The following is a 6193-nucleotide window of genomic DNA, read 5'->3' on the forward strand; positions in this document are numbered from 1 at the left end:
TCTCTGCAGTTACTTGTCCCCACCTCCTCCTCGTTGCCTTGGGTTGGGTCTCCCCCGGTCGTGCCCTTTTGGCTCGCTTCTTGCGAGGGCTTTCCGACCCGGACATCTGTGAGTCAGGCGATTCCTCGTGATCCTTGCTGACCTTTTTACTTCTCGGCGGCCTTTCTCTGAATCGGTTTTCTGGGAGCAGTCGTGTGCGTTCTCTCTCTCTCTCTACCTGCACCCGCTGCCACCATTGGTCCTCTCGTGGGAGGGCGAAACGCATTGTTCGTCGGGATGTTGCGCGCCACCCCCCCCCCCCCCCCCGCAGTCTCCGCTCTTGGGAAAAAAAAAGCTTGGAGCTGGTTTCGTCAACCAAAGCCCTGTCACGCCTTGAAGCTGAGTTGAGGGGAGGTCACCTGACTCTCAAAGCAACGTCAGAGAAAAAAAAATCCGCAGTTTATAAAACGTGACCCTTCTACAAAGTCCACTGTTCCTAACGCGCCCGGCCGTAACATTGCATTTGTATAGTGCCTTCGACCACTCCAGCAGCCCCGGAGGGTTTGGGGGGGGGGGGTTAGGGGTTTCGAGGGACCCAGCGCGCTTTCCTCCTCACGCCCTGCTGTGTTGCTCACCACAGGAAGAGCGACTCCGGAGAGGGGACGACTTGCGTCTGCAGATGGCCATTGAAGAGAGTCAGAAGCAGAACTCGGTCGTGCCGAGGACAGGCGAGGTAGGTCCCTCCGACTCTGCTGTATTCTCCGTAACCCTGGCCGACGCTCCCCCCCCCCCCCCCCCCCCACCCCCGGTGCCAGTACTGAGGGAGCGCTGCACTGTCGGAGGGGGATGTATATACTCTCGGACTTGAGTGAGCTGATTGGCAGTTTCGGCCCTCCGACCCTGTGAACTCTGACCTCGTCTAACCCCTTGTCTCTCTCTCTCTCTTTTCCAGTCTTCTCTGATGGATTTGGCAGGCGTCTTCACGGCCTCCGCCCCAGTGGCAGCCAGTGACCCCTGGGGAGGGGTGCCCTCCGACCCCTCCCCTGCCCCCGTCCCGCTCGTCCTGCCCGTCGCCGATCCCCTGGGGGGCGCCGCCGGTGGTCGCGGCCCCCGACCCCTGGGGTGTCGCCCAGGTACCCCCTCCAGGACCCGCCGGGGGCGAATCTTGGGGCCCCGCCCCGCTGGCAACAGCTGTCTCCAACTCCTGGGACTCTCTGGGTAAGGTGGTCACCCCACCGTTTAAGAAAGGTGGGAGCGAGTAAACGGGGAACTACAGACCTGTTAGTTTGAACGTCAGCAGCAGGGAAAATGCGAGAATCTATTCTAAAGGATGTGAAAACATCGGGAATAATGATCTGATTGGGCAGAGTCAACGTGGATTTATGAAAGGGAAATCATGTTTGGCAAACCTCTTGAGAGTTTTTTTTGGGGTGTAATTAGGAGAACAGATCTGGGAGAACTGGTGGATGTAGTACATTTAGATTTTCAGATAGCTTTTGATAAGATCCCACACAGGAGTGAGCAGAATTAGAGCACATGGGATTGAGAATTGGTTAACAGAAATCAGAGTAGGGATAAACGGGCCATTCGCAGGTGCAACAAGCAATTAGGACGGTAGGTGATATGTTGGTCTTCAGATCGCAAGGGGTTTTGAGTACAGGAGTGAAGATGTCTTGGTGCAACTGTATAGAGCCTTGGTGAGACCGCACCTGGAGTATTATGTACAATTTTGGTCTCCTACTCTAAAGAGGGATATTATTGCCATAGAGGGAGTGCATCAGAGATTCACCAGACTGATTCCTGGGATGGTGGGACTGTCCCAGAGGGATTGAGGAGACTGGGCCTGTATTCTCCAGTTTTGAAGAATGAGAGGCCGTCTCATTGAAACCGACAAAATGCTTCAAGGGCTCGATAGGGTTGACGCAGGAAGGATGTTACCCCCTGGCTCCGTGAGTCCAGAACCAGCGGACACAGTCTCAATAAGGGGACAGGCCATTTAGGACTGAGATGAGGAGGAATTTCTTCACTCGGACGCTGGCGAGTCTTTGGAATTCTCTGCCCCAGGGGGATGTTCGTCAAGTGGGGTTTGGAAGGGGTTGAAGGGCTTCACTGGAGACCGTAACCCCCAACTGTGGGCACCGCTCATTCTGTCTGTCTTTTTCTCTCTGCTTCCTTCCAGGTACCCAGGCCACCATTACTGTGCCTTTGGAGCCCTGGGCCCAGCTCTCCGCGCCCGCTGCCCAGGCTGTGACGTCCGTCGACCCCTGGGCGCCGATGCCCCAGCTGACTCCGGCCTCGGCGGTCACACCACCTCCCAGTGACCCCACAGGTACTGAGCCGGGGAGCGGCGGGTGGTGCGGTCACAGTCTCAGGATAAGAGGTCAGTCATTTGGGGCCAAGTCGGGGTGGGGGGTGGAATTTCTTCACTCCCGAGGAATTCCCTCTGCGGGAGAGAGCCGCGGAAGCTCAGCCGTCGGGTATATTCGAGACGGAGACGGAGGGATCTTTGGGCGCTGGGGAATCGAGGGATATGGGGGCTCGTCCGGGATGTGGAGTTGAGGTGGAAGATCGTTCGGGCACAGATTGAATGCTGGGGAGGGGAGGGAGCGGGCTTGAGGGGTCGACTGCCCCTGCTGTATCCCGTGTTGACCTCACCCTCTTCTCCTCCTCCTCTCAGCGAAGCCGACCTTTGACCCCTTCGCGCCGCCCAGAGTGGCCAGCGACGATTTTTCGGACTTCGATGCCTTGAGGGCGCCCGCGGCAATGCCGGAGAGTGGTGCAGGTTTGTCTCACATTTGTCCTGCCTTCCCCGCCCCCCCCCCACCCCCCCTCTCCCCATAGACCCACCGCGTGCTTATCGTATTCTGTATGCGTCGGACAAAATTTGCCACCCCCAGTATTTACCCGGTTCCCCTTCTGAGAGTCCTTTCGGGCAGCGAGTTCCCAGATCACAACAACTCCCTGCGTCGAATAATGTTTCCTTGTCTCCCTCCCTCCCCGGTTCTCTCACCAATCGCCCATCGATGTGTCCCTCCGGGTTGCTTCTTCTGCAGGGGAGCCGGACCTGTTGGCGGGCGAGGTGCCCATGCCTCGCTCGGACGGGGGCAGGAGTCCCGACCTCTTCGACCTCTCCGGGATGGGAGGCGCCCTGCCGGAGACGCCCAGCTCCAAGCAAACAGTGGCCGCCCGCAAGACGCCGGAGTCCTTCCTGGGACCGAACGCCGCCCTCGTGGATCTGGACGCCCTGGTCTCCAACAACAGCAGCGTCAAGACCTCAAACCCCTTCCTCTCTGCAGGTAAGGCTCGTTTTCGTTCGCGAATGAAGCTTGAGGGAAGCCCGTAATTCCCACCACCCACCCGGGGGGGGGGGGGGCCTTGGGCCTTGACGCAGCTGGGGAGGGGGGAGATTTTGGTGCCTCTCACGTCCACCGTGAGCAATGCCACGGAGGGGTGAGCTCATGGCGAGCAATCGTGCGTGCCCGTCTCACCGCATCCAGCAGAGAGTGCTGGAGAGCAAGGCCGAGGCCGAGCCCAAATCCTAGATCCAAATCCCCCACCAAGACTGCCCGCACAGAGAGATGGGGTGAATGCGGTGGGGGTGGGGTGGGGGGGGGGGGGGGGGGGGGGGGAAGGAGTTTGCATGTGGGGGGGGGGGGAGGTGCCTGTTAGTCAGGGCCGTCTCTAACCTGTTTATTGTCTCTTTTCCCCCCCGCCCCCACCGACAGGAGGACCAGCGACCGCCTCGGCGACCAACCCCTTCGGGGCCGCGCCCCCCCAGACCCTGTCCCTCAACCAGCTGCGGGCCAGCCCCGTGTCAGCCCCGCTGGCGCCCCTGCCTGCCGCCGGCCACCCCTGCGTCTCGCCCCTGGTGCCGACCCTGGCGGCCACCTCCCCCGGCCTGCCCCTCCACCTGGCCCCGCCCCCCGCCATGCCTCCCCTGGTCGCGTTGCCCGCCGCCCAGAATGGCTTCGTCTCGCAGCCGGTCGGCGGCACCACGAACCCCTTCTTGCTATAACGGCACGCCTCAGCCCCTTCCCTTCCACCTCACCTGTGCCGTTCGTCACCATCGCAAACGGAAAGCCTCTGGACCTTTTCCATATCTTCCCGCTGTCCTTCCCCACCCCACTGATTTGCCTCAACCGCCATCTTCTCGTCTCCCTCTCTTCTCCCCCCCAACCTCCCGCGTCTTTGCCTCAAGTTAAAATTGATCAACTTCAGAGCCATTTTTCAAGCAGCAACGATTGTCCGGTGACGAGAAGCGGAGGACGGAATTGCAGAGGCAGTATTTCACGTGGCGTGCGGACGGCGAACGGAAACCGCTGGCGCGTTTCAGCCGCCCTTCACCCCCCCCCCCCCCCCAGATCCGGCACCGAAGCGTGCGAATCGCCTTTTCCCCCCCCCTTGATGTCGGAGCCTGACCACATCTCCTCGTTGCCCCGGGGCTCGCATAGGGAAGGTCAAGACTGCTTGGAGCCTTGGAAAGCTCTCCGCGCAGGGCACGCTCCGCTCTCCTCCCTGCCCTGTTTTTTTTTTGGCAGGGTGATACCCCAGGGGCGGAATGATCGGGCAATCGGTTCGCGGTCATGCTGTGTTCGGGGGCAATCCGCTGACTGAAAACGGGATGGCCGAACTTTGCAAATCATGTAATTAAACAGTCGACGTCAATCAGTCGGCTTGTGCTGGGAAGTGAGGAGGGTTTAAACCTATATTGCCTCTTTTTATTTTACAAAATGAATGTACATTTTTATGATAATTTATTCTGACAGCTGTTGAATCTTAAATATGAAAAATATATATATATAATATATGTATGTAACAGAACTTTAGCCAAATTAAATCAGCCCATCTCTCCCGACTTTGTGTTCTCAAATGAGAGCACGGGGCGGGGGTGGGGTTAAATTGAGTCAGTGTACAGCCACGCATCAAATTCTCCTTTTTGAATGCTTCCGGGTGAGGGGGACACAGCGAGGGTCCGGGAATTCGAGCCCCCGGTGTAAGATTTTTTTTTAAAAAATATATCGCGGATGTGAATATTGTGCGGAGACCGCGTCCGTTTTGACCTTTTCTCCAGGCCGCGCGGCCTGTAACTTAGAGATTTCTCCCCGGGGGAGTGGGACGGGAAGTGGCGGTGGGGGAGGGGAGAAGATGATCTGTACATTTTCCTTTCTGTAAAGACTGCGATAACCCCAATGTTGGGAGTCTCAGTGCAAAAGATGAGAGAAAAAAAAATAAAACAGACCAATGAAAACAAAAAGAGACTGTAGAGATGTGTATGTACCCAAGACAGGTGCTGAGATTATTGCACAGATGGTGTGTCCTGTGGCAAGAGGACACGGCCCAGTGATTCGCAGCAACTGAAAGATGAAGTTTCCGAGGGGGTTACCACACAGGGCAAGAAAGAATATTTCTACATTCGTATGTTTCGTCTTGTGCCAACGTTCAGTTAGCATATAAACTTTGTATGTAAACGTCACGCTGCAGTTACATCCTGCTGCTGGGGGGGGGGGTTGCTGTTGGGCCAGGTTTTAAAATGGGGCTAGTAGCCCGATTGCCTATTCCTTGTCCTGTGACCCCCTCCCCCGCCTTGCTGGGATTTGAGGCTGTCCGAGAGCAGTCGAATAAAACAGCCGTAAAAAAAAATGTATCATCTGCGTTTGGACGGGAGGGTGAGAGAGAGCGAGACCTCACCGTTCGGGACGTGGTAGAATTATTATACTGCCGCAAAAAAAGCGACATGGGTGCAATCGGCGGCCCTCGTTTGGCCTCTGTGCACGGAAGCCTTCGGGGAGGAAAAAAAAAGAGGGGGCAAAGAAGTGAGCGAATGAGACGGGCGAGGGACAGGAAGAGAGAACCCAGGGTGCTGAGGGGGGGGGAAAAGAAAGGGAGAGCGCGAATGTGTGTGTTGGGGGAGCGAGGCAAGGGTGCAGTGGCTGAACAATGTGGGGGAAGGAGATCCATTCCCTTGTCTGACACTCTTCCTCGCTACGCTCTGAATTCCCGGGAATACAACCCCGCGTTTGTGTCACCTCTCCTCGTAATTTAACCCACTTGCGCGTCCGGATGTCGTTCTGGTAAAGCCACGCTGCCCCTCCCTCCAAGGGCAGCGAATCATTCTGGAGGTGCAGTGCCCAGAACCCGCTCCCAGTAACTCCCAAGTTTGGTCTAATCCAGGACTGTGCAGCTGAAGCACGACTTTGGAGGACCCCCGACCGAT

The 6193-nt window shown here is 57.5% G+C and overlaps 1 pseudogene; it reads left to right on the top strand.

The window, feature by feature from the left end:
* Positions 1-445: 445 nt before the first annotated feature.
* LOC137356271 (epsin-1-like) lies at positions 446-4983 on the top strand (annotated as a pseudogene).
* The last annotated feature ends 1210 nt before the right edge of the window (positions 4984-6193 follow it).

The sequence above is a fragment of the Heterodontus francisci genome, chromosome 45 (genome assembly GCF_036365525.1).
Source record: "Heterodontus francisci isolate sHetFra1 chromosome 45, sHetFra1.hap1, whole genome shotgun sequence".
NCBI lineage: Eukaryota > Metazoa > Chordata > Chondrichthyes > Heterodontiformes > Heterodontidae > Heterodontus > Heterodontus francisci.